The sequence below is a fragment of the Amblyraja radiata genome, chromosome 29 (genome assembly GCF_010909765.2).
Source record: "Amblyraja radiata isolate CabotCenter1 chromosome 29, sAmbRad1.1.pri, whole genome shotgun sequence".
Lineage (NCBI taxonomy): Eukaryota > Metazoa > Chordata > Chondrichthyes > Rajiformes > Rajidae > Amblyraja > Amblyraja radiata.
Genome location: NC_045984.1, coordinates 31,423,024 through 31,442,676, shown reverse-complemented (window position 1 = coordinate 31,442,676; position 19,653 = coordinate 31,423,024). Strand labels below are relative to the sequence as shown.

The 19,653-nt window shown below is 46.8% G+C and overlaps 1 protein-coding gene across 2 annotated transcripts in view; it reads right to left on the bottom strand.

The window, feature by feature from the left end:
- Positions 1–19,653, bottom strand: part of LOC116989614 (excitatory amino acid transporter 1-like) — a 61,940-nt gene that overhangs the window by 29,150 nt on the left and 13,137 nt on the right. The window contains exon 1 of one of the 2 annotated variants that reach the window (XM_033047173.1): positions 8,783–8,973. The exons of the other annotated variant lie outside the window; for it this stretch is intronic. The gene's annotated coding sequence lies outside the window, so the exon portion shown is untranslated. Of the gene's footprint in view, positions 1–8,782; positions 8,974–19,653 lie in introns of those variants that run through there. 2 annotated transcript variants of the gene reach the window in all.

Sequence of the window (19,653 nt, the reverse complement as noted above, 5' to 3'; positions counted from 1 at the left end):
AAGGGTCTCGACCTGAAACATCACCCATTCCTTCTCTCCCGAAACATCATGGTTTGAAGATGGAATTAATCTACCTGGCAAATAGTATTTCTAAACAAAGTGGGAACACTGACTGCATCAATATCAGCCGACAAACTAGGAGAACTCCACCATAAACAATGAGTGGAGGTTACATATCAATTCAAGATAGACATCAAATTCTGGAGTAATTTAGCGGGACACTCCACCATTCAATCATGGCTGATCTATCTCTCTCTCCTAACCCCATCCTCCTGCTTTCTCCCCATAACCCCTGACACCCGTTCCAATCAACCCCTTAGAAAATGTTTCTGATTGTCTACCTTAACTAAGCCTCTCATAATCCTATAAACTTTAATCACGACTCCTCTCAGCCTAGGGCACTCCAGAGAAAACAATCTAAATTTGTTCACACCTCTCGTTGTAGCGAACGGCCTCTAATCCAGGTGGTTTCCCGGTAAACCTCCTCTGCACCCTCTCCAAAGCCTCCACAACCGTATTGTAACGGGGCGACCAGAACTGCACCAAAACGTGGCATAATCAAAGCTTAATAAAGCTGCAAGTTGACTTCTTGTCTCTTATACTCAATGCCCTGAATGTCGAATGCAACATATCTTATGCTTTCTTTATCACTCTATTTACTTGTGTTGCTCCTCTAACGAGACTATGGGCCTGGACCCCACGATCCCTCTGTGCATCAGTGCAGTTACCTGTCCTTCACAGTCCACATTTCTATCACAAGTTCACAAGTTATAGGAGGAGAATTCGGCCCATCGAGTGTACTCCGCCATTCAATCGTGGCTGATCTCTGCCTTCTAATCCCACTTTCCTGCCTTCTCCCTATAACCCTTGACACATGTTCTAATCAAGAATTTATCCATCTCTGCCTTAAAAATATCCACTGACTTGGCCTCCACATCCTTCTGTGACAAAGAATTCCACAGATTCACCACCGTCTGACTAAAGAAGTTCCTCCTCACCTCCTTTCCAAAAGCGTGCCCTTTAATTCTGAGTCTATGACGTTTGGTCCTCGACTCTCCCACCAGTGGAGACATCCTCTCCTATCTATTAGTCTAACATCCAATTACCACAAATGCTTGAACAATCTATATTCAATCAGATTTGCAAATGTTCAGTTTCTCAACATTTGCCATGGAAAGCAACAAAGTCTGCGCTTGTGACAAGAATCTTACGGAGTTTATGAGATGGTTCTTGTTTCCCATCCGTTTGGCACTTGGACACCAAGTGACTGTGACACACACACACACCCCCGTGCCACATGCCACATGTCACAGACTACTTAGTTCTAATTAACAAGTAAAACAACATTTATTTCAGTTTTGTGATGACACCTTTACAACGCTGCCTAATTGCTTGAAAATGATATTACTGCGCTGGATGCGCACTTCAAAGTCACCGGGAATATTACACGTGTAGGAAGGAACTGCAGATGCTGGTTTAAACCAAAGACTTACAAAATTCTTAAGGGGTTGGACAGGCTAGATGCAGGAAGATTGTTCCCGATGTTGGGGAAGTCCAGGACAAGGGGTCACAGTTTAAAGATAAAGGGGAAATCCTTTAGGACTGAGATGAGAAAAATATTTTTCACACAGAGAGTGGTGAATCTCTGGAACTCTCTGCCACAGAAGGTAGTTGAGGCCAGTTCATTGGCTATATTTAAGAGGGAGTTAGATGTGGCCCTTGTGGCTATAGGGATCAGGGGGTATGGAGAGAAGGCAGGTACAGGATACTGAGTTGGATGATCAGCCATGATCATATTGAATGGCGGTGCAGGCTCGAAGGGCCAAATGGCCTACTCCTGAACCTATTTTCTATATTTCTATATAGACACAAAATGCTGGTGTAACTCAGTGGGACAGGCAGCATCTCTGGAGAAAAGGAATGGGCGACGTTTCGATCCAGACCCTTCTTCAGACAGTCTTCCCTTCAGACTGATGTGCTGCTCGGGAAAGTACATCGGTGTATTACTGCCTCAGGCTTAGTTTAGATTCAGAGATACTGAGGTCAGGTCGGGGGGAGTTCCCCCCCGTCACGGGTACCATGTAATCCCGTGCTACCTGCTCCATGGTCGGATAGTCGGTGACTAAACCGTCTCCCCCCCCACCTGGTTTGCCGGGTGAGGAGGGGGCTGTGGACCCCCAGCAGGACCAAAAACAAGACAGATGAGCTTCTAGTGAGCCAACGGCCATCCACACTTCAGTAGAAGTTGCGTTTAAGAAAGAACTGCAGATGCTGGAAAAATCAAAGGTGGACAAAAATGCTGGAGAAACTCAGCGGGTGAGGCAGCATCTATGGAGCGAAGGAAATAGGCAACGTTTCGGGACGAAACCCGGAAGGAAATAGGCAACGTTTCGGGCTGAAACCTTTCCGGGTTTCGGCCCGAAACGTTGCCTATTTCCTTCGCTCCATAGATGCTGCTGCACCCGCTGAGTTTCTCCAGCATTTTTGTCTACCTTCAGTAGAAGTTGCGATCACTGTCGTACACGGCATTGTAAGGAATGATGAGAAAGCACACACACACTCACACCAAAGTCCTATACTTCCAGCGGCGGTAGTCGGCAGGAACTGGAGGACAGGGATGTGTGTTGCGTCCGTCACCGTTCCCGTTGGAAACCAGCACCACTGCGTCGCTAATGTTTTCAATGATGATGAATGAATGAATTTAGAGGTGCAACGTGGAAACAGGCCCTTGGTCAACAGAGTCCACTCGGGACAATTTACCAAAGCCAATTAACCTACAAACCTGCACGTCTTTGGTGTGTGGGAGGAAACCGGAGCACCCGGAGAAAACCCACGCAGGTCACAGGAAGAAGGTACAAACTCCGTACAGACAGCACCCATAGTCAGGATTTAACCCCGGGTCTCTGTGAGGCAGCAACTCTACCGGAGGCATGGATATCACGAGCAACTTGGCCTGGTCCCTTCACACTGATATGCTTTTGTTGATGTTTGAGAAGATTTGACATGCCTGTGAGAACCCTCTCGAACTTTCAAAGATGTGCTGATGAAAGTAGTTTAAAGGGGTGGGCCGTTTAGAACTTAGATGAGGAAAATAAATGTCACCCAGAGGATTGTGAATTTGAGGAATTCTCTGCCTCAGAAGGCAGTGGAGGCCAATTCACTGGATGTTTTTAAAAGAGAGTTAGATAGAGCTCTTAGGGCTAACTGAATCAAGGGAGAAGGCAGGAACGAGGTACTGATTGTGGATGATCAGCCATGATCACAGTGAATGGCGGTGCTGGCTCGAAGGGCCGAATGGCCTACTCCTGCACCTATTGTCTATGTATCTATGTATTGTCAACTTTCGATGCACAATATGCCCTTAAGGGCCAGTCCCACTTGGGAGCCATTTGCGCGTCATTTACGCGACAGGCCGGTAGTGACTGACGCGCGACTGTCGCGGAAAAATCGCCTAGCAGTACGGCAGTTGCGCGCCAAGTGCTCTTGTGGGCCCTGCTTCTTTTGGGAGCTATTTGCGATGTCGTTCATACTTAGTCTGATCTCCGTGGCAAGGATTTTCCCAGTGAAAATTTTTCAAGACTGCGCGCGCTTTATACCCGGGTGGTCATGTGGTGCGGCGCTCAAATGACGTGCAAGTGGCGCGCCGACGGCATACGGGCGGCGCATGGTTATGGACGTTGACGCACGGTGAGGCATAATAAATTAGCACAGGCAATGTTCGTGCGTCACCGTGCGTAACCATGCATCACCACGCGCTACATGTACGTCGTCAGTACGTCAGCGTGCGCAAGGGATACGTCACGCAGGTGGAGCGCGAGGATTTTGAGCATTGCAAAATCCTGGGGCGCCGCGCGTTACTGCGCATCACTGCGTAAGCCACCACGCCTCACTACGCGCCACGACGGGCCAACCAATTTTTAGGATGTCGTGTAAATGACAAGCAGATGATACCCGTGGGACAGGCCCTTTACACTTAACATCTACACAACAGGGTGACTACCAACCTATTTCTGTCAGCATCGATGTAAACTACCCAGTCTCAACAGTAAAAGTCCACAATAAAATCTTGGAAAATATGAACAACTTCCCATAATTCAGGATTTAGCCTCATGGGAGAAGGTGGGTACTGATAATGAAATTCACCATTAGGTACAATATGTCTACATAGCCTTTGTCGTGCAGTGGTAGAGTTGCTGCCTCACAGCGCCAGAGGCCCAAGCTCGACCCTGACCTCGGGTACTGTCTGTCTGTCTGTCTGTCTGTCTGTCTGTCTGTCTGTCTGGAGTTTGCACGTTCACCCCGTGATCGCGTGGGTTATCTCCGGGTGCTCCGGTTCCCTCCCACACTCCAAAGACGTGCAGGCTTGCGGGTTAATTGGCTCCTGTAAATTGTCCCGAGTGTGTGCGGGATCGTGCTAGTGTACAGGGTGATCGCTGGTCGGCGCAGACTCGGTGGGCCAAAGGGTCTGTTGCCAGGCTGTATCTTTGAAACTAAAACTCAAATGAAAGGAAAGTATTTGAAGATGAAGACGGTAAACCTGCATGGTGGTCCACTCTTCAACGCGGTTTAATTGCACAATGGACAGGCCGCGTCAATTGTCCAGTGTAATATTTTCTTAGAATGAATTCAGATGAAGATCAGATTAGTTTATTACTATATACTGTAGGGTACAATGAGATCCCTTGTTCGCTGAAGCTCCTCACTGTACATGGTAATGATATAGACAACAATGAATAATGTGCCTGTTTTGGGAGTCTGATGTCCTGTACGGAAACAGCCTGACCAGCCCATGGGATAAACGTTTCCTCATTAGAAACAAGGAACTGCTGATGTTGGTTTATACCAAAGAGAGACACAAAATGCTGGAGTGAACTCAACGGGTCAGGCAACATCTCTGGAGAAAAAGGAATGGGTGACACTTCAGGTTGGGACCCTCTCTCAGATCCAGTCCATGTCCTCCAGAGATGCTGCCTGATCCACTGTGTTACTCCAGCACTGCAAGTTCTCCACCACTTAGTTTAGTTTAGTTTCGAGATACAGCGCGGAAACAGGCCCTTTGGTCCACCGAGTCCGCACCGACCGGCGATCCCCGCACACTAACACGATCCTACACACACCAGGGACAATTTGCATTTATACCACGCCATTTAACCTACAAACCTGTACGTCCAATATTGTTGAGTGCATTTCTGAGCGGAACCAGGAATAGAGTGTGGGAGGAAACCGAAGATCTCGGAGAAAACCCGTGCAGGTCATGGGGAGAACGTACAAACTCCGTACAAACGGCGCCTGTAGTGGGGATCGAACCTGGGTCTCTAGCGCTGTGAGGCAGCAACTCTACCGCTGCGCCACCATGCTGCCGGCTCAGCTACTGTACTGTACATTCACAGTTCAAATCTAGTTAGCTTCAATCCACCATCCATTTCAACCATTTTGGCCGAGTACATTAATTACCATAGCCATCTGCATGAAAACCCTCTTTGGGATTATTCTTTGAAACCAAGACTCAGATTTCTTCTTCTGGGGATTCCCTCTACTGGACTAAATAGCTTCACTGTATTTCCCCTATTGAACTGCAATGGGTCCAGGTTTTTGTCGAGGTAGGAGTTGATTTGCGCCATGATCAACCTCTCAAAGCACTTCATCACCACCGACGTTAGTGTCACTGATAGCTAGATCGGGCTCTTAAAAATAGCGGAATCAGGGGATATGGGGATAAGGCAGGAACGGGGTACAGATTGGGGATGATCAGCCATGATCACATTGAATGGCAATGCTGGCTCGAAGGGCCGAATGGCCTACTCCTGCACCTAAGGAACATCACCTTGCTCTTCTTGGGCACCAATAATGACAAGACCTTTGATAACATTGTGTAGGAAGGAACTGCAGACGCTGGTTTAAACCCAAGATAGACACAAAATGCTGGAGTAACTCAGCGGGCGGGACACGCAGCATCTCTGGAGAAAAGGAATGGGTGATATTTTGGGTTGAGACCCTTCATCAGACCCCTGAAGAAGGCTCTCAACCCGAAACGTCACCTATTCCTTTTTTTCAGAGATGCTGCCTGATCCGCTGAGTTACTCCAGCTTCTTTGTGTCTATCATCATTTTAAATAGTTTAATCAGATCATCTTAACCTTCCAATTTGCCACATGAGCCAAGTTTATGAATGTAATGCCATCATTTAATCTTTTAATCCTTTCTATTTTCACGGGAAACGTTTAACTTTCTTTCGTCTCCTCTCAAAAATAAAATATTATGTTCCACGAAACTATCAAATTAAATTTCAGCCTTGATGTTCCCCGTAAACGAGGGTGCCAGAAATGCATTTAATGTTCTAATTGCAGACGAACCAAAAATCTATTAGGCTCGTGGAATTCTCAGCGGAATTGCCCAAATAATGAGTCTGTATCACAATTGCTGCCTCTTTCTTTCAGTCTATCTCAAGCATGGTGTTCAAGAGGACGCAAAGCGTTGGAGTAACTCAGCGGGTCAGGCAGCATCTGTGGAGAACATGGATAGGTGACGATTTGGGTGGGGAACCTCCTTCAGACTGATGATGTGGGGGGGGGGGAGGAACAGAGAGCCGGAAAAGGGGGGAGGCCGGATATGGCAGGTAATAGGTGAAAGGCAATGGTTGGGGGGGGGTGACAGGCCGTTGGTTGGAACAAAGGTCAGAGAGAAGAACAATAGGTGTGAGACGGGTTTGAAGAGTTTTGGATTGTGAAGCCAGGGAGAGGGAAGTGGCAGGGATGGCTGGGGAAGGGGGAGGGAGGGGGAGTGGAAGTGGGACATAGGTGGGAGTCTAGGTGGGTCCCAGGGAAGGGGGTGTGGGAAGAGGGATGGGGGTTTATGGGGGAGAAAAACGGAGGCGAGAGGCGGGGGAGGGGGGGGGGGGGGGGTTAGTTGGAGTTGACCTAAAATTGGAGGATTCAATGTTCATGCTGTTGGGTTATACACTGCACAAGTGGAGTATGAGTTGCAGTTCCTCCAGTTTGCGTGTGGCCTCACTCTGGCAATGGAGGAGGGTCAGGGTAGAACGATTAGTGTGGGAATGGGAAGGAGAGTGTCTTTATTTTTGGTCACCCTTAAATTTGCTAACCAAGTCCCTCCATCTTTGAGATTTGGTGGCCCTTACCGTTCATTGTGTAGTTTCACCCTTGTATACTGTGCAGACGAATAGTAATTCCGCTGAGAATTCCACGAGCCTAATAGATTTTTGGTTTGTCACACATAGAGTGGCGAATCTCTGGAGCTCTCTGCCACAGAAAGTAGTTGAGGCCACAGTTCATTGGCTATATTTAAGAGGGAGTTAGATGTGGCCCTTGTGGCTAAAGGTGTCAGGGGGTATGGAGAGAAAGCAGGTACAGGATACTGAGTTGGATGATCAGCCATGATCATATTGAATGGCGGTGCAGGCTCGAAGGGCCGAATGACCTACTCCTGCACCTATTTTCTATGTTTCTATGTTTCTATGTGCCCTGTCTTGGAATTGCCTTCGATGTTTTTTGTTCCTAAATCCTTCAGTCCCTCAGATGTTATCTGGATTGGATACATCTCTAAGTCTGCCTCTCTTGATCGGTGCTGGCAATCCACTTGTATGTCTTAACTTCACAATATATAAATCTCTTTGATTCGTTAGGTGATACTTGACAAGTGATTTAGCATTTATCACTGGCTTGCCTCTCTTCATTTCTCTTACATTTGTGACCTGCACCTTTCAGTTTCTTAGATTTCATGAGCTGTTTCCTATTTCCTCGAGTCCGTTTTCTGAGTTTCGTCTCTCAATCCTTGAGCCGTGACCAAGATCTTGAGAATATCTTTCATAGACGTAGGTGACTGTGCCTCTCAATCAATGCTCGATTGAATAACTTAAGTCTTAGCATTTCAAGGATTATTTTTCATGTATATTTTGTTAATTTGATCTATAATGAATATGGGTGAAATTGTAAAACACAGTGTTATCAGCCCTCTTCACAATTCTCTCAGACGTTCTATTTATTTGTAATTTTTTGATTTTTGAATTTGATATTTTGATTTTTTTGATTTTTGATTTTGATTTTTTGATTTTGATTTTTTGATTTTGAGTTTTTGATTTTTGATTTTTTGATTTTGATTTTTTGATTTTTGATCTACATCTCGCTTGGATTTGGGTGCCAAGTGATTGATAAGGTCACAAGATCATAAGTGATAGGAGCAGAATTGGGCCATTCGGCCCATCAAGTCTACTCCACCACTCAATCATGTTTGATCTATCTCTCCCTCCTAACCCCATTCTCCTGCCCTCTCCCCATAACCTCTGACACTCTTGTTGGTCTAGGCCGAGTTTGTTTAAGTCCGATTCTTAGCAGTTGTCATATTTGGTGACCTGTATCGTTCCATGCCTCTGGAACCATCATCAGCTGTATCTCAGTTGCTCATAGACTTCATGACCTCTATAACTCTATGATTTGGTCCCAACATTTCAAAGTGCCTTGGACTAATTTCTCTATCCCACATACATAATGCTCCATACATCAGCATCTGCACCAAACACAGTAATCAACATTGTACCGAAAGTCATGCATGTCACACAGAGATAAAGGTGTTTGAGAACGTTTCACTGAGTACCACACATCGGCAGAGATACCTGCATAACATAATACTCTGATGACTGTATAAAAATTAAATCATATGGAATTGCAAAGTTCCTTTTCCAAAATTCATTTAGTTATATTTTACTATTCAGAACAAGAACAATCATTCCCACAATTTCAACAGTTTTTGTGTTGAATCGTACTTACATGAATAGTCACCCTGGTATTGGATCTTGTTTTCTCTCTCAATGAACAGTGAACAACTGTTGCGTTAGCTGAGCATTCACTTGTTGATCTCTGATGTTGAACTTTTTCAGCTGGTGTGCTAACACACAGAGAGAGAGAGAGGGAGAGGGAGAGGGAGAGAGAGAGAGAGAGAGAGGGAGAGAGGGAGAGAGAGAGAGAGAGGGAGAGAGAGCGAGGGAGAGAGGGAGAGGGAGAGAGCGAGAGGGAGAGAGCGAGAGGGAGAGAGAGAGAGATAGATTGAGCTGGTTTTGGGAATCTCTTCAGCACGGCTTCAGAATGTTTGGTTGTCTGAATTGGCACTGAATTGCGTTAGGGAGAGAGAGAGAGAGAGAGAGAGAGAGAGAGAGAAAATAATAATCACACACTCACAGCGTTCCAGCACAGCAAGTCAGAGCAGGAACTAGTACAGAGATGCTGAGTCTCTATCCATCCCTTTTGCCCAGCCTCTCTCACTCAGAATGGGTCCACAGATGACATTCAATACACATGGAAAGCTTCAGCAAAAACAGAGCCAACCCTTTCTGTGCCTGAAGTGGGAAGGCCACTAGCAGTTGATGCTTATCAGCAGCCAATGAGAAAACCCATGAATTAACAACTGCGACAATACTCATTATCCCCTCTCTCACTCTCAGCACTGGAGGTATCTCAAAGAAGGGGCGTTAATGAAGACACAATACCAGTGTGAAGCAAACAGAATGTTACTGTGAGCTTCTATTTATGAAACAAATACATACTTCCCTCCATTCAAAGCTTTCATACCCAAAGTCCTATTTAAAACATACATTTTAACACAGGAATAGGAGGTGGGGGAACATGGGAACATTTCAAGACTCAAATATAAAATGGACATTTAAACTCTGCTGCTATTTGGAATGCAATATGTGTAGATTTTTTTTTTAATGTGATTTTAACAAGGCTGCAGTTATTCTGGGACAAAACCAGACAATAAGTCATCTCTGTTTAAGAAGGAATTGCAGATGCTGGAAAATCGAAGGTAAACAAAAGACTTGGAGAAACTCAGCGGGTGCAGCAGCATCTATGGAGCGAAGGAATAGGTGACGTTTTGGGTCGAGACCCTTAAGGGTGAGGCAGCATCTATGGAGCGAAGGAAATAGGCAGCGTTTCTAAGTCATCTCTACTTGGTATATAAAGTAGATAAAAATGCTGGAGAAACTCAGCGGGTGAGGCAGCATCTATGGATGGATAGGTGAAGGAATAGGTGACGTTTCGGGTCGAGACCCTTCTTCAGACTCATCATAATCCAGACCCGGTAAAAAAAAACATTTTGCCTACATGGTGTGATCGGCTGTGAGAAATGAATGATTCTCAAGATTTTTTTGCAAATAACATGAGGGTAAAAGCATTTGTTTCTACGGGGTTAGACAAAAATGCTGGAGAAACTCAGCGGGGGAGGCAGCATCTATGGAGCGAAGGGATAGGTGACGTTACGGGAGTTTGTAGGAGAATAGATGCAGAGCTACCACAACACTAATCCTGATCAGACCTTTAGGAGGATAAATACGATTTAGAGATCGAGGCATGGATTTACAAAAAAAGCTTTTTTGAATCAAAGGACAAATTATTAAATGTCTGTCATTTGTAAGGTTAAGGGTTTGATTGATATTTTTGAGGTACTAGTGGGAAATAGCGTGGATGGAATGATTTTGACCGATTTGTAATTGGGTGGCATAGTCTATAAAATTGGAGCCGAGCTTTTCAAAAGTGTCAGGTGACTTTGATACCATCAAAACCACTTAGTAAATTTGGAAGATAAACACAAAAAGCTGGAGTAACTCAGCGGGACAGGCAGCATCTCTGGAGAGAAGGAATGGGTGATGTTTGGGTCGAGACCCTTCTTCAGAAATATGGAACCCCCTTTCAAAAATGGCAATTGAATCGAGGACAATTATTAGGTTTAAATTTGAGGTGGATATATTCGTGTTCATTAAGATTATGTGGAAAAGATAGGGATTATGGAGTTAGTTATACTGTGACTAGTGGTTAGGGTTGTCAACTTTCTCACTCACAAATAAGGAACAAAAGGTCAAAATACGGGACAAATTCCCAACGGCAATTCGTTGACCGACTCGGCCGTGGCTGGGTGAATGATGAGTTGGCCCCGGGTGCTGGACTGCACACAAAGCCCAGCCGGCGGGCCAGCTGAGGAGTTTTGGCCCGGGTGACGTCGCGCACAAAGTCCGGCGCTCCGTCCAACTCATGAACCGATGATCGGCCGTGAGGAGGAGGGGTGGTGGTGGTGTCGGCGGTAAGCGAAGGTCCGAAGGTCGGACAGCTGGCCGGGCTGCCGTCCGACCGACGGGGCCACGGGCGAGGCGCTGCTGCTGCTGCTGCTGCTGCTGCTGCTGCTGCACTCCATGGGCTGCACTACGTCGGGACGGGTGAGGCGGGGCCGGACGCGGCGCTCCTACCCGACAGTCCCCTCGACCCGAGTAGCAGCAGTCAAATATGGGACAAGGGCGAAACCAATTTAGCACTATATAAATATGGCTAATACGGGACAGTTGGCAACCATACTTGTGGTATGCCTCAGGGATCAGTGCTGGGCCCATTGCTGTTTATGTTTCTTATCAATGATTTGGATGAGAATGTAGAAGGCATGTTTAGTAAGTTTGCACATGACACTAAAGTGGGAGGTATTGTAGATAGGAAAGACGGTTATCCAAAATCATGGCAGGATCTTGATCAGTTCGGCAAGTGGGTTGAGGAATGTTGAATGGAGTTCAATGCAGATAAGTGACGTAATCTGGGAAGTCAAACAATAGACAATAGGTGCAGGAGTAGGCCATTCGGCCCTTCGAGCCAGCACCGCCATTCAATGTGATCATGGCTGATCATCCCCAATCAATACCCCGTTCCTGCCTTCTCCCCACATCCCCTAACTCCACTATCTTTAAGAGCCCTATCTAGCTCTCTCTTGAAAACATCTAGAGAACCTGCCTCCACCGCCCTCTGAGGCAGAGAATTCCACAGACTCACCACTCTCTGTGAGAAAAAGTGTTTCCTCGTCTCCGTTCAAAATGGCTTACTCCTTATTCTTAAACTGTGGCCCCTAGTTCTGGAAACCAGGGCAGGACATTCACAGTGACTGGCAGGGCCCTAGGTAGTGATGTGGAGTGCAGGGATTTAGCGATCACAGTTACATAGTTCCTTCAAAGTGGTGTCACAGGTAGCGTGGCCAAAAAGGCTTTCTGTACATTGGCTTTCATTGGGCAGGACACTGGGTACAGAAGTTGGGATACGATGTTACAGTGGCCCGAGACATTGGTGAGGCAGCATCTGTAGTATTGCATTCAGGTTTGGACACACAGCTATAGCAAGGATGTAGGCAGCGTGGAGGCTGAGGGACTGGTCCTTTTCTCCAGAGATACAGTCCGACCCACTGAGTTAGTCCAGCTTGTTGAGTCGATAGTAGGAAGGATGTTGTCAAGCTGGAAAGGATGCAGAGAAGATTCATGACAATGTTGCCAGGACTTGAGGGCCTGAACTAGGGAGAGGTTGGGCAGGCATTTATAGCATTAATAGCACCATAGCGCTCACAGAATCCAGTGCTGATCTGGATCTGATCTCCAGAGCTAGCTCTTCCCCTGGCTCCTGCGGTGCTGGCTCGAAGGGCCAAATGGCCTCCTCCTGTACGTATTTTCTATGTTTCTACCACCTCATTGTGCTGGAAGGAACTGCAGCTGCTGGTTTAACCCGAAGATAGGCACAAAATGCTGGAGTAACTCAGAGGGACAGGCAGCATCTCCTGAGAGAAGGAATGGATGACGAGTTGGATCGAGACTCTTCTTCAGTCTCTTCATGCTCCAGTCTGAAGAAAGGTCTCGACCTGAAACGTCACCCATTCCTTCTCTCCAGAGATGCTGCCTGTCCCGCTGAGAAACGTCAGCCTTTTTTTTGCCATCGACCACCTCATTCCTGGGATGACAGAAATGGGAAGAAATTGAATAAAATACCCAGCCAGTTATTCATAAGATCATAAGACATTTAAAATACAATTTGGCCAAGTCAACTCTGCCGTTCGATTATGACTGATCTATCTTTCCCTCTCAACCCCATTCTCCTGCCTACTCCCCTTAAAATTTGGTGCCAAATCTCTGCTTTAAAAATACCCAATGACTTGGCTTCCAGCACTGGCTGTGCCAATGAAGTCCACAGATTGACTGACATCTGGGTAAATAAATTCCTCCTCATCTCCATTCTAAAGGTAAGTCCTTTTATTCTCTTATCCTTTCATTCAAAACCTTTCAGCTCTTCGGATTTAATTACATTTGGTAAATCCTTCAATCTTCTGCATTTTTTCTCCATAGTTTGCTATTTCCATAATTTGACATCATCCGATATCTGCACCTTCATTCCCCTTACGTTATTTATATAAATAGAAATCGAACACCAAGTGCAGGTCGCTTGACAGCCTATTACTGCAGTCCTGACAAACAGAAAAAGGACGATGCTGCCTAGCTGCCAGTGATGGTTGCAGAGGGCCTGACATTAATCTAACCGAAGATAGACACAAAACGCTGGAGTAACTCGGCGGGTCAGGCAGCATCTCCGGAGAAGAGGAATAGGTGACATTTCGGGTCGGGACCCTTCTTCAGATTATCTGAAGCAAGCTTCCGTCCCGAAACGTCACCCATTCCTGACCCGCTGAGTTATCCCAGCGTTTTGCGTCTATCTTCGGTATAAACCAGCATTTGCTGTTCCTTCCTACGCATTCATCTAACCGTACACTCCATCGAGGATAAATGGGGATCCTGTGGATAGGGTGAACTGTTTTAAATATCTGGGAGTCCACATCTCCTAGGATATGACATGGACATCACACGCCTCAGCACTCATGAGTAAGGCAAGGCAGCGCCTTTACCACCTCAGGCAATTGAGGAAATTCAGAGTGTCTCCGAGGATCCTCCAGTGCTTCTACGCAGCGGCTGTGGAAAGCATCTTGTCCGGGAACATTACAATCTGGTTTGGGAATTGCTCTGCCAAGGACAAGAAGGCTCTGCAGAGAGTAGTGCGTTCGGCCGAACCCACTATGGGAACTTCACTCACCCCCCTGCAGGTACTATACACCAGGAGGTGCAACTCCAGAGCCAACAATATCATGAGAGACCCCTTCCACCCCTGCAACGGACTGTTCCAGCTGCTACGGTCAGGCAAACGCCTCCGTTGCCATGCGGTGAGAACGGAGAGGTTGAGAAGGAGTTTCTTCCCAGAGGCCATTTGGACTGTAAACGCCTATCTCACCAGGGACTAACTCTACTGAACGTTTTTCCTTCCATTATTTATTATGTAAAAGAATATGTGTGTTATGATTGTGTTTATAGTTTGTTTGGTTGTTTGGTTGTTTGTCTTTTGCACAAAAGTCCGCGAGCATTGCCACTTTCATTTCACTGCACATCTCGTATGTGTATGTGACAAATAAACTTGACTTGACTTGACTTGAACTCTGAATGAAATCTCTCATCTACACAAATATTATCTTCCCCAGGTAAACGACTCTTCAACTACGGATCAGATACTTCATTGAATATTTTCTGTCCCTAACCCCACCAGTAACCTGATATGTCGCTTATTCACGTTCTATGTCAAAACTTGCCTGCGTATATCCACCTGTTGTCCTCTGTGATCACCACTTGTAAATTCTTCACCGGTGGAGCGAGCATATAGGCCAGTATAAATGGTAAGGAGTACATTGATGTTACTGATGGTAGATAAAAATGCTGGGGAAGCTCAGCGGGTGAGGCAGCATCTATGGAGGGAAGGAATAGGTGACGTTTCAGGTCGAGACTCTTCCTCAGGCAGACTGTTATTGATGATACTTTAGACAATTTACAATTTTACCAAACCCAATTAACCTACAAACCTGTACGTCTTTGGAGTGTGGGAGGAAACCGTAGATTCCAGAGAAAACCCACGCAGGTCACGGGGAGAACATGCAAACTCCGTACAGACAGCACCCGTAGTCGGGATCGAACCCGGGTCTCGGGCGGTGTGAGGCTGCAATTCTACCGCTGCGCCACCGTGCCGTCCCAAACAAACATATTTTAACAATGACTGGACATTATGGTTCTGGGATGAAAGGCAACAGCTACAAAGATCGATAGGGTGTTTGGGGGCTTATTTATTTTGGAGAAGGCGTTTCAGAGACTTGCTGGCAGTATATGAAATGGTGAGGGGTCTGGATAGTGGATCTTTGAAGCAGCAGTCCGAGACCAGGTGGCACAGATATAATACAAAGCAGAAGAAAATTAAGAGTGATGTAAAGAAAAACATTCTTTTTTATACAGCATATAGTTGGATTCCTGAGTCTACTGCTGTAGTTCAGTTTACGTTTTAGAGATACAGCGTGGAAACAGGCCCTTCGGCCCACCGAGTACATGCCGACCAGCGATCTCCCGTACACTAGTCCGACCCGACACACATTGGGGCAACTTAAAGAGGCTAATTGACCTACAAACCTGCACGTCTTTGGAAGGTACACAAAAATGCTGGAGAAACTCAGCGGGTGCAGCAGCATCTATGGAGCGAAGGAATAGGTAACGTTTCGGGCCGAAACCCTTCTTCAGACTGATAGGGGGTGGCGGGGAGAAGGAAGGAAAGAGGAGGAGGAGGAGCCTGAGGGCTAGGGGATGGGAGGAGACAGCCCGAGGGCTGAGGAAGGGGAGGAGACAGCAAGGGCTAACAAAATTGGGAGAATTCAATGTTCATGCCCGCCGGATGCAGGCTCCCCAAGCGGAATATGAGGTGCTGCTCCTCCAATTTCCGGTGTTGCTCACTCTGGCAATGGAGGAGACCCAGGTCAGAGAGGTCGGATTTGGAATGGGGACATTTCAGATGTCCTGGTGTGGAACGCCTCATCCTGGGAACAGATGTGGCGTAGGCGGAGAAATTGGGAGTAGGGGATGGAGTCCTTACAGGAGGCAAGGTGGGAAGACGTGTAGTCCAGATAGCCATGGGATTCAGTGGGTTTGTAGTGGATGTCGGTCAGGAGTCTATCACCTGCAATGGAGATAGTGAGGTCAAGGAATGGTAGGGAAGTGTCGGAAATAGTCCAGGTGTATTTCAGTGGCGGATGGAAGTTGGTGGTGAAGTGGATGAAGTCAGTCAGTTGTGTGTGGGTGCAGGAGGTGGCCCCAAAGCAGTCGCCGATGTAACGGAGGTAGAGGTCGGGGATGGGGCCCTGGGTTTTACTTGCGCTCGTTAATTCAGCGCTGACCACCGTTGTGGGCAGACGTGTCTGAAGAACCTGTATACTGGAAATCGAACTTTTGAATAAAGATCCGTTGGAAACCCCAGTTGTCGTTCTTCAGACGTTCGCCAAAAAGCTACGAGAGCAGAAAGAATTGGGCACCTGAATTAATTTGGGATTGTTCGAGCAATGGGAGGACATGATGAAGCAATATTCTCCTCCAGTGTATTGACTGCTACAAACCTCCATGTTATGCACACTAATTGAAACAACTTATTATCACCCTCTGCTTGCGTGAATCGTTCTAAAATGGCTTGGTACTTTGGTCTTTCAAATGAATCACTTTCAGTTGTAACAAGTGGGTAAAGGCGAGCAACACTGAGCATCTGTTGAGCAGTCCATTCCCGACACGAAAATGCTGGAGTAATTCCCCTGTCCCACTTAGGAAACCTGAACGGAAACCTCTGGAGACTTTGCGCCCCACCCAAGGTTTCCGTGCGGTTCCCGGAGGTTTTTGTCAGTCTCCCTACCTGCTTCCACTACCTGCAACCTCCGGCAACCGCCTGCAACCTCCGGCAACCGCCTGCAACCTCTGGGAACCGCACGGAAACCTTGGGTGGGGCGCAAAGTCTCCAGAGGTTTCCGTTCAGGTTTCCTAAGTGGGACAGGGGCTTTACTCAGCGGGACAGGCAGGATCTCTGGAAACGTAGAAAATAGGTGCAGGAGTAGGCCATTCGGCCCTTATTCGAGCCTGCACCGCCATTCAATATGATCATGGCTGATCATCCAACTCAGTATCCCATCCCTGCCTTCTCTCCATACCCCCTGATCCCTTTAGCCACAAGGGCCACATCTAACTCCCTCTTAAATATAGCCAATGAACTGGCCTCAACTACCTTCATGGTGGCAGAGAATTCCAGAGATTCACCACTCTCCGGGTGAAAAATGTTTTTTCTCATCTCGGTCCTAAAAGATTTCCCCCTTATCCTTAAACTGTGACCCCTTGTTCTGGACTTCCCCAACATCGGGAACAATCTTCCTGCATCTAACCTGTCCAACCCCTTAAGAATTTTGTAAGTTTCTATAAGATCCCCCCTCAATCTTCTAAATTCTAGCGAGTACAAGCCGAGTCTATCCAGTCTTTCTTCATATGAAAGTCCTGGCAGTAATCAGTCTGGTGAACCTTCTCTGTACTCACTCTATGGCAAGAATGTCTTTCCTCAGATTAGGAGACCAAAACTGTACACAATACTCCAGGTGTGGTCTCACCAAGACCCTGTACAACTGCAGTAGAACCTCCCTGCTCCTATACTCAAATCCTTTTGCTATGAATGCTAACATACCATTCGCTTTATTCACTGCCTGCTGCACCTGCATGCCTACTTTCAATGACTGGTGTACCATGACACCCAGGTCTCGTTGCATCTCCCCTTTTCCTAATCGGCCACCATTCAGATAATAGTCTACTTTCCTGTTTTTGCCACCAAAGTGGATAACCTCACATTTATCCACATTATACTGCATCTGCCATGCATTTGCCCACTCACCCAGCCTATCTAAGTCAACTTGCAGCCTCCTAGCATCCTCCTCACAGCTAACACTGCCCCCCAGCTTCGTGTCATCCGCAAACTTGGAGATGTTGCATTCAATTCCCTCGTCCAAATCATTAATATATATTGGAAATAGCTGGGGTCCCAGTACTGAGCCTTGCGGTACCCCACTAGTCACTGCCTGCCTGCCTGGAGAGAAGGAATGGGTGACATTTCGAGTCGAGACCCATCTTCAGACTGGGTCCACCCACTCCTTCTCTCCAGAGATGCTGCCTGAGTCACTCCAGCATTTTCGTGCTGCCAGGGAAGGTCTGCTTAACAGATGTCTATCTTCGGTTTAAACCAGCATCTGCTGTTCCTTCCTACACATTCTCTGGCAGCACACGCATTCACAGAAAAGTCATCATTTTCTTCTTCACGAGGGATTGTTTCAAAGCCATATAGAAACATAGACAATAGGTGCAGGAGTAGGTCATTCGGCCCATCGAGCCTGCACCACCTTTCAATGTGATCATGGCTGATCATCCACAATCAGTAACCCGTGCCTGCCTTCTCCACATATCCCTTGATTCCGCCAGCCCCTTGAGCTCTATGTAACTCTCTTTTAAATTCATCCGGTGAATTGGCCTCCACTGCCCTCTGTGGCAGAGAATTCCACAGATTCACAACTCTCTGGGTCAAGAAGTTTTTTTCTCATCTCAGTTTTATATGGCCTCCCCTTTATTCTTAGACTGTGGCCCCTGGTTCGGGTCTCCACCAACATTGGGAACATTTTTCCTGCATCTAGCTTGCCAAGTCCTTTTATAATTTTATACGTTTCTATAAGGTATCCCCTCATCCTTCTAAATTCCAGTGAATACAAGCCCAGTCTGTCCAATCTTTCCTCATATGACAGTCCCGCCAGCCCGGGGATTAACCTTGTGAACATACAAATATATATATTTTTAAACCCGTCATTTGAATTTGCAATAGTACATTTCTCTCTGGCAGAGAAGCAAATTCTTATTACACAAAATGCCAAAAAATAGAAGCCACCAGTTCTGCCGTTCCATCTCGTCTTACCCAGGCTTCAACCTCTCCACTATGCCAGACCCCCAGAGCCCTCAGTCATAAAGAGTTACACAGTGTGGAATCAGGCCCTTCGGGCTGACTTACCCACACCGGCCAACATGTCCCGTCTACACTAGTCCCACCTGCCTGTGCTTGGCCCATATCCCTCTAAACCTGTCCTATCCATGTACCTGTCCAAATGTTTCATAAACGTTGCAATAGTCCCAGCCTCAACTACCTCCTCTGGCAACCTGTTCAAAGGTGGTCTTTTATTGTCACCTGTACCAATTAAGGTACAGTGATATTCGAATTACCATATAGCCATCCTAAAAAAGAAAGCAACAAGATACACAACTACATGAAAGATGACATAAACATCCACCACAGCAGATTCCCCACTTTCCTCACTGCGATGGAAGGCAATAAAGTCTAATCCTCTACTACTCTTTATTCTCCCGTGGTCGGGGAAGTTGAACTACCCATCAGGGCAACCGAAGCCTCCGTGATCAGGGCGTTTGATGCTCCTGAGGCAACCGCACACTCCAAAGAAGTCTGAAGAAGGGTTTCGGCCCGAAACGTTGCCTATTTCCTTCGCTCCATAGATGCTGCTGCACCCGCTGAGTTTCTCCAGCACTTTTGTCTACCTTCGATTTTCCAGCATCTGCAGTTCCATCTGCAGGTTTGTAGGTTAATTGGGTTGATATAAATGTAAATTGTCCCGAGTGTGCGTAGGGTGGTGTTAATGTGCGGGGATCGCTGATCAGCGCGGACTCGGTGGGCTGTAGGGCCTGTTTCTGGGCTGTATATCTGAACTAAACTAAACTAAACTATGCCGTATCAAGGAGGGTTAATTGGGGGAGTGGTAGTTAAGGGGCCTTTGTTTAAGAAGGAACTGCAGATGCTGGAAAAATCGAAGGTACACAAAAATGCTGGAGAAACTCAGCGAGTGAGGCAGCATCTATGGAGCGATGGAATAGGTGATGTTTCGGGTCTCGACCCGAAACGTCGCCTATTCCTTCGCTCCA